Raw genomic sequence first — 20,280 nt, 5'->3', positions numbered from 1 at the left:
TAGGCTGAAATGTCCTTGACAATTCCGTGTTATCAAACCTGTTCAAGCTTCGCCTTCATTTTTAGATTTCAGGATGACAACAAATATTGGGAGGAAATCAAGTCTGTATTGAGCACAGAGAATTTAATAGTGTCCTTATCTTCTTTAAGTCTTGCCTATAGTATGGAAACTGAATTTTCGTCTCCTTGACATTATGCACTACTTTAAATTAGATCTAACTTAACTTCCTACATTTTCCTTAAACTCTGTACAGTTGTATCTGGACACACATGATGTTCATACAGAATTCTGGTGCTATATGGGATGGATCCTTTTAGGATGAGTTTGGCCCCTTAAAGTTTTTTGAAAATAATTTCTTTTTCTTGATGTAATTTTTAGTTTATTAATTATCCCTTGATTAGATGCTGAGCCATACTTGAAAAATATTCAGTTACTGAAGGAGCACTGTTGCTTTTTCTGCTTGTGGGCTGTCTGAAAACAGGCTTTGGAAGTCAAGTTCAAATTAAAGTGTACTGTCAAAGGTGGACTGATTGAATAAATCACATCATGTTGCTTGTCTTTATTAGATGAGATTGCAAGTGTGGTAACTTAGGGGTCAAAATTTAAAACTCAATCCTCATACAAAAAGCTTAATATAAAAAACATTTTTATATTACCATGGAAGTTAGGAAACCCATACAAAATTGCTTTAATAAAACAGCAAGAGAACATACAGGCAAGGCTTGCACATTTTTCTGATAGTCATTCAGCATCGTTAACGAGATTTCAAAAGAGCAAGTTAATACAAAATCATAACCTAAACATTTCAATACCTCTAAAGTACTGTATCATGCTATACCTGCAGAAATTCTGTTTGTGGCCTCTGAAACTAAGCTTGCTAGTTTTAAGCAACCTGTCCTGGACTTTTCTTAATTGATAGGTCACTTTTTTATCAGGGTTAGGAAACCATTACCTTAATTTCATTCCTTTCTGGGTGTAACTGCCTATAGTCCTCCACGGATATTACTGAGGGCTGACAGTGTTTGGCTTCATACTCCTGCTTGAATGTTGATAATTTCAAAGTTCAGCTTCTGCTTTTTTGTTTATTTTGCTGTGGCTTGTCCCAGGAGGTCAAATCCCTTCATACATGTTGTTGAAAAACCGGAGTCCTTTGAAGATCACTGCCAAACACAGTGAAAAAAGAGAAGTCTGTAGGCCAAAGTATGCACATGGGCAGAAAAGAAATGGCAATGTGTTATACACAGGTTATGTAGGCAGTGCTTGGGCAATGTTCTAATTTATTGACAATAATCAGTGTTTCATTCTTGACAGAGAGATTTTGCTCAGAACTTTTCAGTCTATGCTTTATGAAGGAAAGCAAGCGCTGTTAAATACTGTCACTACGGCTTTGGATCATATCATGACTTCCCCTTCCAATTCCCAGGTAATGTCTTGTCACTTTTTGTATGACTTTAAGAACTGTTTCAACCTGTTGCCTCATGAGGGGGAGTTGCAAGCAGGTTTGGGTCGCCTTCTATGCAGTATAGGCCTTAACTTCTGCTCAGACATTGGCATGTCTCTTGACTTGCCCATTTCTTCCTCGATTATTGATCTATAGAGTCTTGGATTTCATCTGATTTTTTTTTAACTTCACATTTGATATTTATGATTCTGATTTAAAGGGTGAAAATTTTTATTTTTTTCCTGGGTTTGCAAATTAATCATGACCAGGTAACTGAGTTATGCCCGTTAGGGACATTAGTGATATGAATATGTTGACAATAAAACTGAATGAATATAACATAAAAATCAAAGCTATATTTACCTGCTTAGCTTTTTAGCAAAAACAGGCTAGTTAACTTGCTTTCCCACAATTCCCCTTCTTCTTCTGTGCTAATCAGGTGATACAAACTGTCAAAATGCAAAACTTCCTAACAAGAATTAGAATTCTCCACGACAAAGTTTCACTGCATAATGAAAAGTAAAATAATTCAGTTACATAACCATGAATTAAGTCTATTTTGAATTCTTCAAATGTGTTTTTCAAAGCTGAGGCCTTTGCTGTAGTAAGTCAGACACAAAATCCTGGGTCCAATTCCTCTGTCTGTTTAAATAGCTGTAGCTGAGATTTGGGATCAGGCCTATCCACGTGGATTGGTATTTTTTGTTCTTAAAATTGTGTGAAATATACAAAATAGCTAAATCATTCTTCATCTATCTGTTCTGTTAAGATGTGGTCTAGATGTCCATCAAATGGACGATGAAGGGAAGAGTGGGATTTCAGTACCGCTTGAAGGACCTTGAACATATTGCTGAAGGTCACCGGGTTGAGTATGTTCACCTTCTAAATTGGAGCAATCCATCATCCACAAAAATACACTGAGCTTCTAAATGAAAAGGAATCGTGAGCATACATAGTTTTTGTTTGTTTGTTTGTTTGCTAGCCTTTTTTTTTTTGGTCACAATTTTCCTCATTCTGTGCTAATTTAGCTCTCTACTGTTTCTTCTCCTCACACCTCCTACACGTTGCATTTCAAAGGCAGAGAGAGAATCACGAAAATCTCCCAGTCTTGCCCTTACTAAGAGAGTTAGCAGAGATAGGAACTTGACAGGAATGCAGACCTAACAGAGCAGAACAACAAGGCTAATAGGGAAAAGCAGCAGGGAGCAAAGAAAGGAAGAAAGTCCCCGCTGGTGTAATGCGGTAATGTGTGCTGGTTCGTACTGAGCTTATGCTTCTGGAATTGAGCATTGTGGTATGTTATAGAGGAACAGCGGTGCTGCATAAGATGGTGCCAGTCACAGTAAGATCAGAGGCATTTACAACCTTTGGTACCATGGCTGTGGTGTATCTCACATCCTTTACCCTTTCCATAGAACTGTGAACCAGGATATAAATGTCCACAGTTTTGCATACTTTTTCCTCCTCATGTGGCCATAAAAGTCCCAGCCACGAATCACCTGAGGACTGATGTTTTACTAATGGCTGAGTCTGCACCATACAACCGAAATACTAAGAGATGTCTTAAGTGCTCAGTGTCCATCCAGAGATTGAATAGCCTTAAAATTTGCCAATGTGAACACAGTTAACTATTTCACTGAAGGCCATTTGAGCTGAAACCCCCTGAACTGCTTTTGATCCCATAACTCTAAACTGCCCCGCTACTTTCCTGAATGACTTAAATGTCTCCCTGCCATCTCCAATGTCTTCTAAAGGTGGACCTGGTTAAAATAGTTATTCTTTTACACCACAGACTATTTCATACTTTCAAGCTAGAGAGGGAGAGTAAAATAAAGCCTGATGATTTGCTGGTTTCTAGAGATGCCATTCCACTTACTTCTGTCTAACTGTATCGATACACACCCATGAGGGATGCATGGTTTGCCATCAGTGGCAGAAATCATAAGGAATGCTCACTGAATTGTTTGTGTAGAGAGTAATTTACTAAAATAGATCTTAGGCAAGAGGTCTGGGGGCCTTGCTGGAGAATATAGGTTTTATTCAAAGCTGAATACCAGATCTTTGCCTGAGGACTTATCTGTAATGATGAATCTGGTTGTGATATCAAGCGTGAGGAGAAGCTCGTAGATGAGAGGAACAAAGCTTGTAGGTGAGAGGAACAACTCTGTAATATACCAACTCAGACCCAAAGGATTTCTCTGGATAGACAGATTTATGTACTGATTTTTTACAAGTGTATGCTTATGAACCAGGTACTGGTGCAGCCTATGCCAAAGTCTAAGTTTAATTGGAATGTATACATTAACTTTAAAAAGTTTCAGAGTAAGTTTAGGAGTAAAGTAAATGTTTCTGATGGCTTGGTTGTAATAAAGACCTTTTAATGTAATTTAGTTCAAACAAGTGGAGGAAAAGGTGAAAATACTCTGCTAAGCAAAATAACATCACTAACTGACCAAGAAAAGCCTCATTTTCGAGATAGCTTTAAAAAGCTGTCTGCAAGTATTATTTTGGTTTAAGGTATTTTTAGTTACAGGAAGATTAAAAATAAAAGGGGGCTTCCCATGATCCCCTGCAATGACACAATGGAAGTATGGAGAGGGACTTTGTTCAACCACTGCAGTGCGTAACCTACCTTATTATTCAGTAGGCAGGGGCAAGCCAAAGTTAAACAATCGGAAATAGCTAAATGCCTTTTCTGAGCTAGACTGTGAACTTTCACCATATGCTAGAAATAAACTCCAGAAATGCATTCAGGCTCTTCTGACTCTGTGCTGTGTAGTTACTTCCTCAGTATTCAAATGACTAAGAGCATGCCATAAACGAAACATACTAACACGTAGCAAAAATAAAATCATTTTTCTCTTCTCTTCAAGTAATCTCCTGCAGAGTGTCCCACGGTCACCTCACCAGATTAGAAAGCTCACTGTGTTCTTTGTAAACATATAAATAAAAACATAGGTGGTGGTGGTGGTGTTCTCAACTTTGTTTTTGCAGAGTTTTATTATTTCTTGCAAATAAAAATAAGCCCTGTCTGTTTCCATTCATGATATTTTTCAAGACAAAAGGAAGATTCTCCAGCATTATCAGTAGGGAGTTGTTGCAAGTGAAGGTTGAGGTACAGCAATGAGACCATTATACTGCTTTAAGTGAGCTGATCTTTTTTAGTGATGTTCTATATAGCATTATTTGCTGACAAACTCATGGGAATAGAGATCAACCAGTCCAAGGCTTAGAGAAGAATTATGGCTCTGGGACAAAAATATTAAGGATTTTAGGCTGCATGGCTTAGTGGCCAGATTTGGAAAATACTTAGAGGCAGAAAGATGCAAGTAGGCTCTTTAATCCCTCATTGAAATAAACTGAAATAGACTCCCAGGAATATTTGAAAACTCCCATAGGTGTCATTGCCTTGGCTTGAATGACCTAGATGGTTGAGTTCTTTTTCAGAGTTACTCAGGCAGTTAACAGTCCTACCACTTGGCCCACTTTTTCCTAGATACGTGGCAAAATATCTTGAGGTATAGTTGAGCCACTTTGAAAGATAAGATGCTTTTATGTAAAACTCATGGACTATGTTCAGTAGAGGAGAGGCTGGATTATCTTTAGAAATATGGGCCTTAGTGCAAGAGCAGGAACGTGTTTATGGAGTTACTCACCAGGATAGGCTTAAATCAGTTGTTTCCCCACAAAAAAATGAAACCTGGAAAACAGGGAATACTATTTCATCAGCTGTAAATGGTTAGATTCTCAGGTATGCCATGCTCATAGGCCTAATGGGTTTTTGGATGGAAACTCCAAGAAACAAAGGTAATAAAAATCTGTGTACTCTGCAGATTAATGAAACTGCCAGACTGCCAGCTCATAATACTCTGCGTGATACCTTATCAATTATTAGACTTAAGGCATTATTTCACTTTATACAACAGGTTTGTGCATGGTCGTTGTGAGCTGTCTGTGTGAGGAAGACTGAATAATTAAGGGGATTAATATAAAACAAATCAAATCCCGGACAGTAGGAAATGGTTAATTTAGTCAAATAATTAAAAGCAAAGTATTGGCACTGCCTCGGTCCCCTTGGGGAATTTTGTTTCTGTTTACAGAGTATGTAGTCTGACTACAGTAGGTATTGTCTCCAGGTAGAAACCAGACTATACTGACTATACTGTGTAAACAGTGAGTTGCCAAATAGTTGATAGCAGATAACTGACTGCACCAGACTTACCCGGCACATTCGTTAGACTGTACCTTTGGAAAGGAATTCCTGACCTAGCACTTTGGAGGTGGCTTTTTTAGACTGGAAGGGTGATTGCACAGCTACACAATGACTTGGCTGGTCACTTTAAGGGCAGCTGGGAGGGATTTGGGCTTTTCTACATGCCTTTTTATCTGAAATAGTTGGATTAGGGCAACATCAAAAACCTTTCACTTGGAAGTGTTATACCAGTCCTGCCTATTCTGAGGTCTTTTCCACAGAATCGAAATATATTGGTAGCCTGAAAGACAGATGTTTGGTGCTGGTGTATGGGAGGAATGCAGCCCTACAGAGGGCTGTGGAAAGGAAAGAAATGGTTAAGAAATTCAGAAATTTTCCCTGTTTTTTTATTTTACCTTGAATGAGGCTGGTTCCTTTGATCTTGGGAGAGGGAACAACACTGTTAGAATTTGGTAAAGGTGTTTAACTGTTGTTTTTCACCATAGTGGAGTTCAGCAGAGCATAACCAACACAAGCATGAGGTCAACCATTCTCTCCTCTCAAATACCCTAGGACAGTGGAAATGCAAAAGGGCCATGCAGATAAACAGAAAGGTGACAGGGACGAGGAATAAAGGATCGTTCCTCAACAGTGACTGGAAGAGGTTTCAATATTTTCTTTGTTGAATTTTTTCAGAATACTGAAAAGTAAACAGAAAGCTTTTATTTCAAGTCAGGTTTTAGGTAAATGTTTAAAGAGTGATTCTTATTTTCTTCACAGTAGGTCACCAATTCATTGTTTAAAGGGCACAGTAACTTTAAATATTCAGTGCAGGAGACAGTATGTGGGAGGGAGACAAGCACATATATAATAAGGGCCTGTGGGAAACAGAGACGAAATTTCAGGATGTTTTAAATCATCCATTTGCAACATATGTACAGGCAAAGGATCAGATTTTAGGTCGTGTACAATTGTCAGAGATCTAGTAAAACTATGAAGGTAAGAAACAGGTGTATTATAAATGCTCAGTGTGGAAACAGATCCGAGCCTGTAAGGGAAAAGGATAATTAAAGGCACCAGAACTTCCTTTCCTATGGCACCATTTCAGATTCCGTATTTTTCCTGTCTCAAAGGGGTGAGACATTTTATAGCTATCTCTGACTGTAGTGCATCAACAGAGAAGGTGGCCAACCAAAGAGTTTGGCACATAAAGTAAACCGATAAAGTAAATTGGTAGCATAAGGCACTTTGCAATCTGAATACAAAGTAATTTTAATCTTGATTTCCAGTCTTTATAAAAATTCAACACTTTTACATAATACAGGTGCTTTTCTTGAAAAATGATGCTTGGTAAAAATGTGCTTTTCTGCAATAGTAATTTCCATTAATTTTCTTCACCTATTGATTTAACCATCAAATGGAGAATAAGAACTGTAACCAAAAAGTCAAAATAAACATTTATCAAACTTTGCATTAAGGTTTTATAAATTATGTGGAATAGGTCAATAATAGACCCAGCAGAATTTTAATAAAGAGCCATTAGAGTCCTAGAAATCCATGCATAATTTATAACAATGCATTGCTTATAACCAACTATAACACATACTATCAATGTCTGTGACATGCTTAGGACTGCTATTAAGAATCTCTTAGCTATTCATAAAATATTTTTAAATGGGATAATAAATAATACATGCCTAAACCTTTTCTTTATTCCCCATGACATCATCTTCATCACGATTAGCCAATTACTCACTATTGTTAGTGTTGCTCCTTTTTTGTAAATGAATTTTAGAGCCTTCCAGTGCTGTGTAATTTGGTTTTAGCTGGGAGGTTGGTTAGAAATACATTGCACATTTTCAACTATAGTCAGATGTTTCTAGTCCTCAGATGAAGTGTTTCTGTGAAATCAATTTATATCATCTCTTCTGCGTTGTGGGGGTGATATGTAACTGTAAGTAAGTACTGTTTTAATCACCGCAAAGTGGCTGGTAGAATTATTCCCAACACTGATACAGATTTTGTGCATCTCTGCAACAAGATATTTATCATTGTCATTCTCTGAAAATCTTCGGCCTAGAGCGGTCAGATCATTCAATGTGGACAATTTATGCTGTTTTTCTGCTTTTGGCTTATTCCTCACAGTCTTTGTCCCTGAGCGGTGGGTTTTTTGGGGTAATTAGAGCAAAACATTATGGAGAAATTATTACTGAAAAAATAACTGGTCTGGTCATGCTTGTTTAACTTAGATTTTACTAAAGCCTAAATTAAATAAGTTTTCTTCCTAAGCTAAATGCAAAGAATTGAGCTAATCCCCAGTCTTTTAGAAAAACACAGGGTTCTGACGTATATCCCCAGGTAAATTCAGCAGTGTCCGTTTCGGGCATTACTGCTTGGAACTGGCACTCTGCCCCACTGCTGGGCATTAATGTTTCTAACACACACTCAGCAGAAAACAATCTGTATTTACACTTTCCATGCTCCTGTATATAACTGTCATTTTAGAGCAGCTCACCTTCACAGGTGGTTTAAGCAAAGATCCAGGAGTGACTGAAGCATAGACACAATCACTTTCTGCTGTTGTTTTTTGCCTTGGGCAATGGCATAGAGAGCTGGGAATGCCAAGGCTTAACTGCCACTATTAAATTCATGGCCTGTCCTTGATCCAGTGCGTGGCTTGCCCTCGCTGCTACAGTTCTGTCTTAGAAGCTCCTCCTTTCTTAGATAAATCAGAGGCCCTGCATTCCCCTTTTTAATTCCAACACCTGCCCTTCAAAATCAAGGTTGTACATCCTGTTTTGAAGAACGATTAGAAGTTAGAGTTTGTGGAGAGTTTTTACCTATTTGAGTTTCCTGTGGGGAATGAGTCTCAGCATTTGAGAGTGTGAATTTTTTTGTTATTTCAACTGGAGGCTTAGATCCCTTCAAAAGGACGTGGTATCCAGCCCATAAACTCCTGTGTGTGGCTAAGGCGACAGGGAGGCATAGCAGGCTTGTGGGCTAAAGATTTGTAGTTTCATCTGTTCTTGCCCGAAAAGCCACAAGACAAACTTGTGAATTAGCTGTTACATTGAACTTCTACTCCAACTTCTACTTCCAGATCTGTTTTTAAAATGGCACGTGTTACGACCTTAGTTAATTTTCTCCGGAAAATAAGCAAATGCATGTGACAAGGGGGCTAATACTTTAGCTTGTAACGGAGGTTCTGGAGGGCAGAGAAGTTAGCAGCAGTCACAAGAAGTGCTGTTGCCAGGACTCATGATTTCTGGGCTTGGCTTTGAGAGTCTATTCCCGTGGGTACCCCCTCCACCTACACCAGAGGGGGATTCTGTGGCTGTCTTCTTTCCTGTCATACATTTTCTTGTGCAGTGCACTTTCCTTAAAAAAACCTGCAAAATATTTGCTGTCTCCCTGTCTTCTTTCTTTCCTGCTCTCTCTCTCTCTCAACCCTTTTGCTTTTAAGACTGATGTGAAAACTGTCAGAGCAGGAACTAAAATAACATTTTTGTTAAATTTGTAAGAGTTAGCTGAGGTCACAGATCCAGTATTCCTGCTTTAGGCATCATTTGAAGTTTGTTTACTACACACCTCAATCAAATGTGTGTATATGAAATGTGTACCAAGAAATGAGTAGGAAACATACATGTTAAAATGAAAATGTGGCTTTGAATCATTGAAAAAAGGCTTTAGTTATTGTTTTATCTGTCCATTTAAAATTCTAATTTCTTGTGAATTATAAACTTAATACCAGTCACAGGAGTACAGAAGAACATTTTTATTTAAAATGCACTTTGTTATCACATTTTATTTAAAAACATTTGCATTTTTTATTCCAAATTTGTTGCTTTTTCCACATTTTCAGAAAGTAATGTGCTGCTTAGACGTCAGGATTCCTGCTAAATTCAGTGCGAGTTCTGCAACCGACATAATGAACAAGTCTTTGTGAACTGTATTCTATGAACAAATCTTTATAAAAAAAGGAGAAAATTTGTTTTTTTAGTGAAAAGCTCTTCCTAAAAGGGTTTTGAAATAGAAAATCCACCAAGACTTGACCCTTGACATTAATTGATTCCCTGTAAAAAGTTTTTTTCTGTCCTTATAAATATGATCCTTCTTAGGCTTACAGCTTTATGCTGGATAAGGGTATGTAGAGATACAGCACTGTGGAAGTGATAGGAAAAACGAAAGTCCTGCAAATTGTAATGATTCATTTGTCTGGCAATATATGAAATGATAACGGTAGAAGACTTAATACTAGTAGTATGTCCAAATAGCTGAAGGTTTCTATTAGAAGTGGTGTTAAATGACATGTTTTCCTTAACCTGGTGTTACTTCTTAGGGTAGATAAGGACAACTGAGTTTTAAAACAATTTAAATTTTAATTGTTGTCCTTTCTCTCATGATACATTCCTCAATAACCCAAAATTCCACCAGCATATCATTATTAGATATTTATTATTAACAGTCTTCTCTTGGTTTCAGGTAGACGGCAAAAGAGAAGTAACAGTGGGTCCAAATTTTCCCTGAAAACAGAGTGATCATTATATTGCAGCAAATTTAAAATAAGATAGTTCACAAATTACAGAAGATAATAGATATAGCACTGATCAACAGTAGCAAATCAGAGACAAGGTAAGAACGTCCACTATTCCCAACTGTTTCCAGTTTTATTAGAGAATTAATGTGAAATATCGCTCCCCTGGTTTTCTGTTACAGGCAGGCTTGTGCTGAGCTGACTGTACTCCATTCTCTGTTCATAAGGCAGAAAATACCTTACAATTTCTGGCACGTGGCTGGGTGGCTTTTGTGATTTCTCTAGTGGAGCTGGTTGAGAATCAAAATCAGCCATGAACGATGGATAAAGTTCATGATTTTATTGAGGCGGGGGACACACCCTTTACAATACTTAGTTCAAGATGACACAGAGGACAGCAAAAGTAGGTGCACTGTGCCTTGTTCTGAGACACAGCTGGCCTGAACTGGAGTGTTGCTCAGCCTCTTAGGGATTTAGCTACCTCCACTAGCTAGCAAGCTTGCTTAAAAAACCTATTAAACCATTTTGTTGTGCTCTGCTGTATGATTTCAGGATTAATATCTAAAGTGACATTTCTTTGGTCTTGAGTCAGATTGTCCAGCAGCAGTTCTCTCTTTCAGACTTCTGCACCAGGGAAATCTCAAGGCAGTACTGGCAGAAACCCTGAATTGCTTTGTAAATAGGCCTGGAGATGGTTAGGTTTTTTTGGTGTAAACCTTACGCATTCCTAATTCAGAGAAGTCTGAATAATGAATAATAAGAACAGATCACAGTTTAACCTTTCCATTGGCTTCAGCCTCAGGAGGTAATTAGACACACTTTTGTGGAGGCAACAGAAAACGTAGTGTTTTTCACCCTGAAAGCTGACACAGCATTACTTTTACTTCTAGGCTTAGCATGAACATAAGCATTTGCGGTTTACTGGCATAAAATAGGTCAAGGATTGAAGCATAATTAATTACATGCCTTTTCTATAGTGAATCCCCAAACCCTGTGGCTGAATGAATTCCATTAGATATACACACCTTTTTTTCCAGCTTCGGCCTTATTTTTTGTTAACAGACAGTACTCAGAGTTCCTCAGATCTCTGGACTGATTATGCCCATCTACCCTGTCTTCACCTGCTCTGTCTAATGAGATTCATTTTCTTTACCTATTTTGTGACAGATACATAATTGGCTTTAGCTTTTTCTTCCTCAGAACCGAAAACAAGTTTTGTACTACGTTACTGGGCTTCCCTAACAACAGTTCTACCAGCATGACAATACCTTTATTATAATTAAATGCAGTAGGCGTGTAATCATTTAAAGGTGAGAGTGTTTCCCCTGGGCACTGTCTTAAAAGAGGGAACAGTTGCACGGCAGCATAAATACGCTCCCTTGCAGCATTAAGCATCACAATATTCTGCTTCTCAATGCGTTCCCTGCACTGCCTGAAGGTTTCGGTGTGCTGGAGGTACTTAAAAACTCCCTCTCTGCCTTAAGCACCAGCAGCAGCCCAGCTGTGCTGAACCTGGAGCTCAGGGAGGGCTGAGGGAGGGTTGTAAGTGGCAGGGCGAGCGGTCAGCTATCACCTCCTGCAAGAAGGACAGCCGTCACATGGCAGGGAAAAGCAAGGGCCAACTCATCCCTCTACTACCTCCCTAAATACTCCCCCTTTTCTTCTGCTGATGACTCTGCCCCAAGGGCAGTCATCAGGGAGCTGGCAGAGAGCCCCATTGCTCAGCCTTGTCCCCGCACGAGGAGGGGACAGTGGGGGACGGAGGCGTAGTTGCAGCTGTATCACACAGAACGAAGCATCCAGCTGTTTACAACCCTCTGTATGTGTAATGCCAGCATATATATGTATGTCTGTGCCTATATGTGGCCTTCTGCTTACGCTTTGCAGTTACGCTCTCCTTGGGGCTCTGTGGTGTGCACCCAGGAATGCATTCCTACTTGGGCTGCCCTGGTCTGTTGCTTAGTGTGGCACGTACAAAAGGCCCATTTCAGTAACAGTCTTCTGGGCCTTGGTGGTTTTTACAGAGTTAGACGAATGTCATGGATTTATCCCCAGTGTTCTGCCCCTTCTGCTCAGCGGAGATGATCAAAAAATGTTCACAAAACAACTTTTTTTCATTAATGTGTTGAATTTTTTGGAATGTTTCAACTGGCTCCACTACTGAGTTCTCATCTGTTGTAATTTCTCCTCCTGGGCAGGAGAAAACCAAAAGGCCAGCCTTTGGACTGGGAGCCAATGGATTAATTTGTAACTTTTCCACATATTGGGTGTTGCAAGACAAAGAGATTTTGTAATAGTGCTGGACATTGTATGGCCTTCATGAACAGCCTCACTTGTTAGAATTATTACTTCCAGAACTCATCCAGAGAATTAAAAGCTCTAGTTTTCTCTGTCTAAACAGAAACCTCACTGCAAGAGAGATGATCTTGTGAAATAGCTCCAAGCTCTTAGTTCCTATTTTTACCACCAAATTTGCCTGCAGCTGCCAGTTTGAATTACTTCCATCTTTTCTCTGCTTAGAACAACCAAGGGAGTAGAGAAAAGAGAAGAGGATCTTTAGAGATTGTGATTCTTTAAGAAGCAGTAAGAATTTGTGTATTTGAAAGCTCAGTAGGGGCAGAGCCAGAACGGACAGAACAATTGATTCCTACATTTGTCCGTGTTGGTTCCTCCCTTTTCCTCATGTAACCAATTGGCTTATAATCATCGCAGTATAAATCTGTAGACTATCTAGGACAAAAATGCAAGTTAGTTTCCAGCAGTGATTTTATTTGACTCTTATGCATCATTGATTTTTGCAGGGTTGAAGAGTTCAGGATTGGGAAAATACTTTCCACATCCTTATTTAAGAATTCAGACCTATGCTTGGATTTATAAAACTAACAGTTATGATTTTAATGTTTTGTGTGATGAAAAAAAAATATAGCACAAAATGGCAGGGGGCAAGCCCCTGTAGTTTTGATTTATAGAGTCTGATATGTGTTGACCTCACTCTGTCTACAAAGCAAAGGAGTGTGGGGTTGTCTCCTCTTATCACTTATATTACAGTGATCAGTCTACTGTAATTTTTATCTGTTTCCTGAGATACTGACAGTCAAGTGTTCTTGATTTTTACTCCTCTGTGATCTAAAAGATCGTGTTAAAATAATCAAGTGCCAATTGAAAATTTGATGGTTCTATTTAAAAGTAGATGTATTTTTTTCCCTGCAGCATGCTTTCTTATATATTACTGTCATTGTTGTTCAAAAAAAAATATAACGGAATTTTGGGAGTTGTATAGCAAGTCTCTTTCAAGCTTGGTCATGTCATGTATTAAATTTGGTTTCTGCATTTTCTCAGCTGTGCCACAGAAAGAGGACTGTTATACTGTTCTCTCCCATGATGCATTCACAGTAAGGATGTTCAATAACTGTGCTATTTTTTCTCCAAATTCCAGTCATGTGACTGTGCTAAAAATAACCCTGCCTGTGACTTCTGGCTTTGTAGATTTGCTATATTTGGGGTAAGAGGAAGAAGATGAGCAGGGGCTTGGAGTCAAACCTGATTGCTCAGTAGTGGGCCTCTCTTACTGAAGCTTTGACATCTCATATAAAGAACTAGATATTCATTGACAGAATTAATTTTAATTAATACTGATTTTCTTCACATCCTAATAGCATGTTCTATATGTGGACAGATTGGGAAAAGTAGATATCTTCAGAATACTTTGAACTTCACTTCTAATTACTTCTATTTTAAAGATATCCATTTAGATGAAAGGTGGAATTAGGAGGCTATTTACATCATGCATTTGCCTTCTTTCCTTGGAGAATGGAGTAGCGTTTGTGGCAAAAAACCAGATTCTCCATCACCAAGGCAACAGGTTGACCTATGCCAATAATACAAATATAATTAAGTATAAAGTATTAATTTTTTTGGGGGGCGGGGGGGAGTCTGGTAGTTTTATTAAATAAGGACTGTGGAAAAAAAGCTGTTAATTAACCTTTAAAAATCTACCTAAAAGAGGGCTATGTAGATGCGTGCCTGGGAACTTTAATGCAAAGGACATCAGACACAGCAGCAACATCCAAGAGGATAGAATATCACCTGGTGAGAGACAGATTTACAAACCCATAGCCTACTGCTTTCAGATAGGGACCATTTTGTTTTCATAAGTTCCTGCTGAACTGACCATCAGCCTGAGGCTTTGCATTTCCTCCCAGCTGAGTCCTTGCCATTAATTTAATGAAAGCCAAGACCAGGCAGAAGCATGTGTTAGGGCTGACCAAGAAGATAATATGCTGCACAAAAAATTTTTGGTCTGCTCCTACTGAAATCAGTGGAAGACTATGGACCTCAGTTGAGCAGAATCTGTCTCCTCTTTTAGACAGAAGATTTATTGCTTCTAGGAATTAGCTTTTCATGGGATCCTGGCCTCTAATGAATCAAATACAGTGTCCAAATTTCATTTGTACTATAGTGTATGATATTCTCATGCACTGTTGAGGAATCTATTGGGTAAAACATGTGCGCACTAAAGCTCTTACACATGGCCAGTGTAATATAAAGGCGTCTCACTGTGAATGGAAAGCATACCTGTGCATATTTATTTTACTTGTAACCTTTGTATTTTCATACTGATACCCCTCCTGGTGGATAACACCAATTTTAAAATGAAACTCCAGTGAACATTTTCCTAGATAATACTTGTTATTGCTGTCCAGTGTTTTACACACAGTATTAAGGAATTCTGAATATTGTGACAACTGAGGAAATGTGTAAATGTACATACCTAACATGAAATACACTTGGTATTGTGATTTCTCTATTATCTATACATGCAAGAGTTTATCTGTCTTCTCTCTTGCCCTACCTTGCAATGCAATTCTCAGAGAAAGTAACATAGCACTGGCAGCAAAGTGGCTTTAACTCTTGATGATCATTTATTTGCATGGAAGCTCAGCTGAATGAATTGACTTTTTTTACTACTAAAGCATTTTTTCAAGTCTGAGTTCTCCAGAGAGGTAACTGAATGACAAAGCAGTACTTTGACTGCAAGGAGAGGAACCCTGAGAAAGAAGCCCGAGGTTTTAAGAAATTGTCTTAGCAGGACCCTGAAAACTGGAAGAGAGCTGGAATAGAAGCAAAATTTAAATGACTGGTGGTGACACCAGGAGGATGGTCTCTTTACTAGTGAGAAGCCAGAGGAAGGGAGAGGAAAGATTCTGGATGCTTCACAGTATCCTGACCTAACCCAGACAATAGGTTAGAGCGGTCAGATGGCATGCAGGAAAATATTGAGAGGCACTTTTCCTCATGTAAGACGAAATCCACTTATCAATTTGCTATTATGTATCCCTGAAAAAGTGAACCGTAAATCTGGAGTGTGTGTACAGCCGGAGGTCTGGGGAAGACAGCTATGCTTAAAAGACGTTGGCATTATCAACGCTGGATTTAGGGGTTTCAGATGCCCAGGCTAGGAGCTGCTATTTTCAGAAATCAGAAACTGAACAAGAGGTAGCAATAGGGGGGCTAAGAAAAGAGAATCTTTACAACCTTCCCAAGGGGAGCAGAGAGAGAAAACCGCATAGAGAACACGCTGCTTTTCTATTAGTCTTTGTATTATCCTTGGTTATACTATTTTCCAACATAATTCTTAATGTATTAGCCAGACAGAGTTTTCTGATCTGTTTTCTGTTCTCTGGCTAACATTTCTGTATCTTATCTAATAAGCAGTTCAGAGTGTGTCATGTAATTTTATTATTTTGAAGCTCTGCAAATAATCTACAAAATCTTGAATGCTATCCTTGCAGAAAATACCATCACTGAAAGTCATACTCCTAGGAGAAAAGTGTTTGTAGGTGCTGGTTCATACTGGTCAAAACCATTACAATATTGTAGAACTATTGCTTTCAAGAGCCAAAAATGCAGGAGACAGTAATAAATCTTACATTTTTATTTTAACAGCTTCCCAGAGGACAGGATAAGGAGAAGATATATTAAATTTACAGATGATATTAAACTTCAAGAAAACACAACACTGTGTGTAGAAGAATTAGGGAACCACACTGAAAGGCTATAATAAATGTAATTCTGATTGTTAGTGATATAGGGAAACTGAATATATACATGGGAGAGTAGAATATCCAGATTTGCAGTGATAACATTTTGGAAGGATATTTAAACTCATGATTAAGTCCCTAAGTAACTAGCAAAGATTAGGATCTCCCCAGCATAGTAGGCAGATACCTGATATGAGACTGTGTCTTTTTTTGCACATCAGGATATTGTATACAAAATTTTGCAGGATCCCTTTTCTGTCATCTGAAGGCTCTGACCACTGGCAAGTCCCTGGAGTAAGTGCACTCTCTGATTTTCTATGGCAATTCTTACATTTCTGCTGTGTTTGGAACCTCATGTAAGGCTATAGCTACACATTGTACAGGCAATGTTTTGAGGGTGATTCCCATTGACTAGAGAGGCTTGGATGCTGGACCAGAAAGTTGGTGGAGATTTAAGCTGAGCCATCATCCAGTCCTTGCCTCAGGCCCATTCCAGCCTCTTTTCTCCGTTCCATAGAAACATTTCAGTTTTTTTCAGAGACAGTTCCTCTGTTACCCACATATTTTTTTCTTCTCAAAATGGGACAGCATACATTCCTTTTCTCCTTTTCTGTTGTTCTGCCAGCAGAAAGCATGATCTGGGTCCCAAAAAACTGGGAGTACGTCAGGGTGCACATAACATCTATGCAGATGGCTATGCACACCAGGAACCTTTCAGATCTGGGAATTACCTGCTTGCTTTCTCCTGCTCTTCTCTCTAGCCTTGCCCTAGAGCCAATGATGAATTATGCAGTCTTGAAGAAAACCTGTCATGTACTATTGCCAGAAAAAGTCATATATTGGAAATAGTAATTTGTATGCAATTTGTAGGAATCATGTTATGTCTTACTGTGGGTAACTTCTAGCAGAACTCCCAATCTGGTTATTGTTGGCATTATCAATTAATAAATGGCCTCAGAGACTATAGAAAGAATCTGTTTTGGACATGGGATAGCTTCCACCTCTCCACTTTCCATATGATGACATCACCCTGTAGCAAGAAAAGGAAAGCTGTAGGTAGAATTTGAATAGCTGATGAAGCCTCCGTTGCCTGGTCTCATCTTGTAGGGTATGCTGGAGAGTTCAGCATGTTGGAAACAGTGTGGCTCATGGTGAAGATGAAGGGCAGAGAAATGTAAGTGGAACTAAAGGAAATCAAAGCAGAGCTGAAGAGTGAAAGATGAAGAAACGAAACTCAGAGGAACCCATGAGAACAGAAATAGGTCCTTGCCTGTCCCGTACAGTCTTCAATACAAAAAAGTGTCAAAGGGTCATTCAGAATGGGCAAACATTGTGAAAGAATTTCTAAATGAAGCTGTAAACAGGGAAGAAAAATCCAGTGCTACAGCAGAATTGCAAAGGCTAAGTGTAAAAGACATTATCTGTTGATACAGGTTTCTGTATTTACAAGAGCCAGCAGTTTAATAAATAAATCTCCTTTCTTGAGAAGCATTGAAGTCTGCAAAAGGTGTGCTAAATTCAGGGCTTTCACGTACCTTAGGAACATGGTCGTGTACAGCTGAGCTGTGGGGAGTGGATAGAAGAGCACCATGAAAACCTGTGTTTGGTCAACTCTGGCTCAGAATAAGACTGGGACTGTTGAGGAAACGGGGCTGGCAGGACACATAAGAATGGAAACTCTGAAGAGGTTAGATAAGATGGATTGATGCAGAGGGAATGGAAGATTCATGGATGCCACCAGAGATGTTTAGTTGCAACTAGTTGTTTGAAAAAGCTATTGAATCTCGTACCATTCTCTCTACTTATCTGCAGCATAGGGCTAGCCAAAACTGTTTTTCTTTCCCCTGAAACAGATAATTAATTAAGTCCTATCACAACCTTCAGAGAGTGCTCTCTCTTTACAATGCCATCAGAAAAAAAGCTTGTGGGAGCAGAAGGAAAGAACAAAGTTTAGAAAGTCCAACCCCACAGGAAATACTTAGCAGAACATTTCTACTGAAATTCCCACAGCAAAGATAAAACTGGTGCAAACCAAACCCAAAATTGTCCTTACTAGTCATTAATTATAAACTTCCTAAAACTCGTGGTCAATCCACATTTCCTCAAGTGAACACAAAAGCTACTTTATTAAGAACAGTAAATAAAGACTTGGCTAAAACCATCCCATCACTTACATATGAAACAAATGAGACATATCCCAAAGACTAAGTGTGCAGAAGGCAGAGAAAAGGATTCTTTGGCTGTGGATTTGCTACCTGAAACCTAGGCTGATGAGAGAATATTATTTGTATTATTTCCCTAAGACTTGACTTCATTTGCCTGGGTGCTTGTGTCCTGCTTCTTAGCAACTCCAGCTCCTACCATTTTTTTGCAAGTCTCAGGGATTTTTAGCTTGGGCTGAGGTCAGTTTTGTAATAATATTAACTTTTCCAAAACTGAACTCTGTTTGGGGAAAACCCCTTCTAATTCTGGCCTGCCTCTCTTCCTCTTTTTTTCTGTGATCAGTCAGGCCTACATCCTTACAGATATTTAAACACATAGCTCCTAGGTAAGGGCCTAACTCTCACTGAAATAAAAAACCCCAAATTTTATTCTTTTTTGGACTCCTGATTTTGGGGTTTTTTTTTGTGTTTGATAGTCTTGGTCTCCCTTTACCATGTCCATTTCAATGTCTGCTGGGCTGAAGATCATGATGTCTGTCCCTTTCTGCATTCTCTATGAATATTTTCTGTGCTTTGTTTTGGCAGAGCAAAGGAGCTCTTTGTGACAGATAAATACACAGACCTTGACTCTGTGTGATTTATCCCACTTCAGACTGTTGAGAATGTATAATGTTTACATTCATGATGCAGACGGTTCTGTCAAACATTCCAGATCATACGGAGTTCTAAAATGCGTAACTTTGACCAAAATCCACAGAACCCACACTTTAAGCTAAAAAGACAGGCAGAAAGAGTCAAACCAGAACTTCCAAACATGTCCCAGCATTTCCTGGGCCTGAGTGCTCAACCTTTACTCTGCCATGAATTAGACTGGGAAATTAAACATAGAATACACTGTAAAAAATTATTGTCAATCCTCAGCACCAGAATATGTAATTCTACTCTCGCAAAATGATGTATTTGGTGCATGAAGCCTGGTAGTGATTGAAGAGTTTAAGTGTTGATCCAAATTATGTTAATGGATGACAATGAAGGCTGGCTTCATTATTTTTTGTAGTCCAGTTTATGCATGACTTTATAAGACAGGGACACCGGGGTGCTTGCCAAACAAGTGATCTCTGCTTGTCATCTTACTGCTTTCTGTAGTAGAGCTCAGTCAAGGAGAACAGCCTACGCTCCCTCCTCCTTCTCTTCTCGCCTGCTGACATATAGGTCTAGGCATCTTTGTATCTGTTGATCTCAGTACAGAAAACAAAGCCCTCCACAGGCCCAACAATTCAGCTGTAGCATTAACTAGTACAGATGTGCCTACCAGCTCTTCCAGCTCTTTCAGTTAACAGACAAAGTGTAATATTGATACCCCTTCCCCAAATCCTGGCTGTTCTATTTACCAGTTACACCACCTGACAAGCTCAGAGTCCAGACATCTGAACACAGACCAGTATTTTTTTATTTAGTTGGCTTTCCAGGTTCCCTACCACCTTCTCATAAATCTTTTTATATAGGTTTGTCTTTACCTACTTCTCACATACTTCATTTCTTGTTCTACTCCTTCCATGCTGTTGGTTGTGGTAGGTCTACCTAAAGATCACAGTTACAGGGAAAGAAGCTCAGTGAAAAATTGTTGCCTGCCTGAAACATCTCAGAGCTAAGCAAAAATGTCTGGAAAATATTCTGGTGTTTTCAGTAACTGATGATTTGAAATTATTTCATTGTCCAGAAAGTTTGGAGCACATTTTTTTCTTTACACTTTATAGCTGAGTCATTGCAAAGGTGGAGCAATAGTAGTTGTGATAAAATGTTGGTCTAATAAGCTTTATGAAAATTATACTTTGTCTTGCAGATTGCTTGAATAGGTTAATTTACTAGCTTTTTCCCATGATTAGCGATTGTTGTATTTAAGTAAACTT

The 20,280-nt window shown here is 38.8% G+C and overlaps 1 long non-coding RNA gene across 1 annotated transcript; it reads left to right on the top strand.

Moving 5' to 3' along the window:
* Positions 1–1,298: 1,298 nt before the first annotated feature.
* LOC128144087 (uncharacterized) lies at positions 1,299–2,392 on the top strand. The gene is made up of 2 exons (XR_008235971.1): positions 1,299–1,423; positions 2,211–2,392. It is a non-coding gene; the product is annotated as an uncharacterized LOC128144087 (long non-coding RNA).
* The last annotated feature ends 17,888 nt before the right edge of the window (positions 2,393–20,280 follow it).

Source organism: Harpia harpyja, chromosome 1 (assembly GCF_026419915.1).
Source record: "Harpia harpyja isolate bHarHar1 chromosome 1, bHarHar1 primary haplotype, whole genome shotgun sequence".
Classification (NCBI taxonomy): Eukaryota; Metazoa; Chordata; class Aves; order Accipitriformes; family Accipitridae; genus Harpia; species Harpia harpyja.
Note: the sequence above shows the minus strand (reverse complement) of the source record. Positions and strands in the feature narration are given on the sequence as shown.